Here is a 5,425-nt window from a genome sequence, read left to right as displayed (position 1 = left end):
GGGGCTCCAAAATCACTGCAGATGGTGACTGCAGCCATGAAATTAAAAGACGCTTACTCCTTGGAAGAAAAGTCATGACCAACCTAGATAGCATATTGAAAAGCAGAGACATTACTTTGCCAACAAAAGTCCATCTAGTCAAGGCTATGGTTTTTCCAGTGGTCATGTATGGATGTGAGAGTTGGACTGTGAAGAAAGCTGAGCACCGAAGAACTGATGCTTTTGAACTGTGGTGTTGGAGAAGACTCTTGAGAGTCTCTTGGACTGCAAGGAGATCCAACCAGTCCATTATGAAGGAGATAAGCCCTGGGATTTCTTTGGAGGGAATGATGCTGAAGCTGAAACTCCAGTACTTTGGCCACCTCATGCGAAGAGTTGACTCATTGGAAAAGACTCTGATGCTGGGAGGGATTGGGGGCAAGAAGAAAAGGGGACGACAGAGGATGAGATGGCTGGATGGCATCACTGACTCGATGGACGTGAGTCTGAGTGAACTCCGGGAGTTGGTGATGGACAGGGATACCTGGCGTGCTGCGATTCATGGGGTCGCAAAGAGTCAGACATGACTGAGTGACTGAACTGAACTGAATTGATTTATCAATAGGCCTGTGGTCATATCCTGATAAACATAATGGAATTTACAACTTCGTTCTGTTACAGAGATAATTAGCATATTCTTTTAGGCAATGGAGAGTCCAAGTACAAGTCCTGAGGCTCTTTTATCCGGGGGGTCTGGTTTTCCATTGGTATCCCACTTCTATAGACACCGGGCATAAAGTTCAGAGTCCATTGGGAGGGTGACGATGTGTGCAGCCTAACGTTCACAGGCTGGCCTAAGATGGAGTCCAGCTCTGTCTGTTTTCTCCTTCATTCCCCAGTCTTGATGCTCTTAACTCATATTATGAGCATCATTCATAGGGATATATTGCACCCTGGCTCTCTGAACACCAATTTGGGAGAATGACATCAACCTTCATTGTTGATACATTGTATCATAATACATTGTAAAATTCAGGGTCCACAAAGCAGCACTATCAAGGCAACTATAACAGTGGTAAATATAGTTTTCCTCCAATGGCCCTTCATCCAAGATAGGACCGAAGTCCAGAAAGGAATGTTTTCATTTGACATTGCTCTTACCTGGTTTTTCTGTCATCTAAAACAGTCGATGCATTGCTAGATAAGTCAGGAATGTATACACAACATTCAACCTTAATTATAGCACAGGTCCCTGCTTGAGCATCTGTGAGTATGTCCAAAGCCATTCTATTATGACTTACCGCTTTTCTCATTTGGATTTGCTCTTCATTTAAGGCTTGGATGGCTTTTGTTCTATCTAGCAGGGCCTGTTTTGTGAAATTAGTCAAGGCCTCTACTTTAATCATAAAATCTGTTGTCCCTATAGAGGGTACGAATAAGGCAGCAATATACTCATACCATTGAAACACAGATCTTGTCTACCTAGCATGTAAATAAGGTAGATTTACCGGGGCTTGTTGTAGGTAGGCTTTTGTTACACTGACATTTATATTAAATGTAACCCCATGACCTGAGTCTATTGACTGTAGGTCTTATACCAAGAGAGCAAGGAGAGTTTATGATTGACAAGAGAGAGAAAGTCTCTTTTCGTCATCCCAGAAAAGAGCAGAGTGGTTTAATATCTCCTTGGCAGAGCAGTGACACCACCAAGGAAGTCCATCCGTCACTGATAGAGGCATAGGCCCACATACCCAGCAGTTGGAAGTGCTGTGGAAGTCTGCGTAGGAATGTGCCCATGAGATGCAAACATTGTCCTGAGTTGAAATGGAAGTTAAATTCAAAATCACGTTGATGAGCCCAAGCAGCAGAAGTTGATTATGCGGCTTCATCCTGAAGGGGCTTGTCCAGGATCTTCTTTCCCTTCTTCTTAAGGATGGTCTTAGTCTCTGGAGGGTCAGCGGGGTCCCTCTGTGCAGTCCACTCAGCGTTTTTTGGGTCTGTGTGGTATGCTCTCTTCACCCTGCATGATGGATCCAAGGGACAATACCTGCAACTTTAATGGAAGAGGCGGATATAGCTTGGGCAGTTCAGGTGGAGCCAGATCCTGGAAGTGTTGGCCAGAGGCTTCTGTCACCGGGATCGGAGCCTGCCAAAACTGCGGCTCTACAAACTCCGGGAGAGCTGGTGGGAGAGCAGTGGCTGCTGCAGGAACTTCACCTGGTGCTGGATTGGGCATTAAGGCGGCCTCCAGTCCTGGTGGAGCACTGGGAGACAGGTACGTCATTATCCAGTATGGGGGAGGGGTCATGTCATCCCCATCCAAATCCTGCCAGATCCCAGAGGGAGAAGGGGGATCAGCATGTCTTCACCTGCTGGTCAGCACAGCCGAACCAGAACACCATGTGGTCCAAGACTGTTTCTCCATTAAAGTCCTCTCTGCCTTGGTGGGCTTGATCGGGTGCTGATGAAAACACAGATGGGTTAAATATCCCATGTCCCAGGCCATCCCCGGAAAAGCCAGTTCATACTCACTTATGTATCCCCCTCCTTCTAGCCTAACAATTCCGAGGGGATCAAGAATTTCACAGCAGACGGGACACCTCCTGGGGGAGGGCAGAATACGAGCATACAAGGACCAGTTTCCTATCCTAAAAATCCCCTGGCAATTGCTGGTAATAATTTTCCCTGAGACTGCGTGGACACACCTCCTAAATGACCTTCACAAATTTCCTTCCTAAACCCTAGCATGCTTGTCAACCTGTGTACCAAGCAATTGCCGCCTGCCTATTCCAGGCTCCTGTGGGTCCATGCCCCTTCTAGTCCCTCCCAGGGGGCTGATCAGGCCCCTCTTCCACCCTGCTGGGTGGGTTCCTCCTCACCTGAGAGCTCAGTTCCCCTGCTGCCGTCCACTACCTGCTAATGTGAAAGGTCTGGGCGTTGAGAAGCAGAATCCTTCCAGAAGGGTGAGGCACCATCCCCCCTCTAGAAGATTCAAGCCACAAGGCCTCAGAGTAGTCCCAAAGGGGACTTGTCTCCTCAAAGTGAGGAGTTTCCCGGCCAATGCACCAAATGGTGTAGCCACGCGTTGCAGGAAACAGACTCACTCAGAAGGACAATGCAGATAGTGGAGTGCAGTTTATTACACCTGCTGGCCCAAGGCAGAGTCTCCTCTTAGCCAAGGACCCTGACCAGTTTTTGTGAAAACCTTATATACCCTAAGTGTACTTGCTCAAACCCACCTCCCCAAATTCCTTGAAACTAGTCTGGATAAGGTAAAAGAGAGATAACGATCAAAGTTAACCCATGATTCATGTATCACAAGGCTAGATAAACAGTGGATATTTATCAATAGGCCTGTGGTCATATCCTGATAAACATAATGGAACTTAACGACTTTGTTTTGTTACAGAGATAATTAGCATATTCTTTTAGGCAACTGAGAGTCCAAGTACAAGTCCTGAGCCTCTTTTATCTGGTGGCGGGGAGGGAGGGAGGTCTGGTTTCCCATTGGTATTCCACTTCTATAGACACTGGGCACAAAGTTCAGAGTCCATTGGGAGGGTGACCATGTGTGTAGCCTAATGTTTGCAGCCTGGCCTAAGATGGAGTCCAGCTCCTCCTTCAAAACATTCTTTGAAAATATGGATTTTTGTGGTTGTAAATTATTTATCAAATAATATATGCTAATTTGTTTATTTAACATATGAAACACTGGGAAAAAATGTACCTTCAAAAAGCAGGATTTGGTTAACTAAATTAGAATACTTCATGTTTTTTCAAAACACTTCTCACGTGTACACAGAAAAAGAAAGCAAAGAAAGAAGCGCTAAGTCAGTGGTGTCCTAATGTCTACCAACCAGCAAAAGATTTTAACTAGGCTAGAAAAAGCTATATGGCTTCTGCTTACTGCTTCTGAGATGCTGGCTCAGGAGGAAACCAGCTCTCTGGAAGGAAGTCTGACTGCCCTGAGTCCACCTTGCTGGAGAGGACACATTCAGGTGCTCTGTAGATGGCCACCATCAACTGCCAGCTCTGTGAGTGAGCAGTCATGAACTTCCAGGTCAGCTAACCCTTCAGACAACTGTGGCATCAGCTAAGGTCTGGTTGCAACTATCTAAGGAACCCCAACTAAGAAACACCTAGCTAAGCCATTTATGAGTTCCTACCCCACATAACTGTGAGCAGAAGAAAATAGTTGTTGTTTTTATACCACTAATTTTTAAGTTAACTTGTTATATAGCACTAGTTTCAAAATTGGGAAAGGAGTATGTCAAGGTTGTATATTATCACTCTGCTTATTTAACTTATATGCAGACTATATCATACAAAATGCTGGGCTGGATGACTTACAAGCTGGAACCAAAGACTCCTGGCAGAAATATCAACAACCTAAGATGATACCACTTTAACGACAGAGTGAAGAGGCACTAAAGAGCCTCATGTTGAAGGTGAAAGAGGAGAGTGAAAAAGCTGGCTTAAAACTCAGCATTCAAAAAGCAAAGATCATGGCATCTGGTTCCACCACTTCATGGCAAACAGATGGGGAAAAAGTAGAAATGGTGTCAGATTTCATTTTCTTGGGCTCCAAAATCACTGTGGATGGTGACTGCGGCCACAAAATTAAGATGCTTGCTCCAGGAAGAAAAGCTACGACAAACCTAGGCAGTGTATTAAAAAGCGGAGACATCACTTTGCCAACAAAGGTCCATACAGTCAAAGTTATAGTTTTTCCAGTAGTCATGTATGGATGTGAGAGATGGATCATAGAGAAGGCAGAGTGCCGAAGAACTGATGCTTTCGAACTGTGGTGCTGGAGAAGACTTTTGAGAGTCCCTTGGACAGAAAGGTTATCAAACAGGTCAATCCTAAAGGCAATCAACCCTGAATATTCATTGGAAGGACTGGTGCTGAAGCTGAAGCTCCAATACTTTGGCTACCTGATGGGAAGAGCCAACTCATTGGAAAAGACCCTGATACTGAGAAAGACTGAGGTCAAGAGGGGAAGGGGGCAACAGAGGATGAGATGGTTGGATGGCATCACTGACTCAATGGACATAAGTTTGAGCAAACTCAGGGAGACAGTGAAGGACAGGAAAGGCCAGCATGCTGCAGTCCATGAGGATGCAAAGAGTCAGATGTGACTTAGTGACTGAACACTAGCACAGCACTAGGAACTTTAATAGGAAGAAAACACTATGTTTGAAGAGTCATTTTACACGGAGAGTGAAGGAGAGGAATCAAAGAAGATTCTAGAGAAGGAGGACTTCCCTGGTGCTCCAGTGGTTAAGAATCTGCCTGCCAATGCAGGGGACACATTCAACACATTTCAACCCCTGGTCCAGGAAGATTCTACTTGCCATGTGGCAATGAAGCCTGTGTGCCACAACTACTGAGTCCTCACACCCTAGAGCCCGTGTTTCACAATAAGAGAAACCACCTCAATGAG

General features: G+C 45.5%; 1 pseudogene; it reads right to left on the bottom strand.

The window, feature by feature from the left end:
- Nucleotides 1-677: 677 nt before the first annotated feature.
- Nucleotides 678-1,868, bottom strand: LOC147380102 (endogenous retrovirus group PABLB member 1 Env polyprotein-like; annotated as a pseudogene).
- Nucleotides 1,869-5,425: the final 3,557 nt, after the last annotated feature.

Source organism: Bos grunniens, chromosome 1 (genome assembly GCF_055505025.1).
Source record: "Bos grunniens cultivar Pamir isolate PY7600 chromosome 1, Bosgru_T2T1.0, whole genome shotgun sequence".
Lineage (NCBI taxonomy): Eukaryota > Metazoa > Chordata > Mammalia > Artiodactyla > Bovidae > Bos > Bos grunniens.
This window is presented reverse-complemented; position numbering and strand designations above follow the sequence as displayed.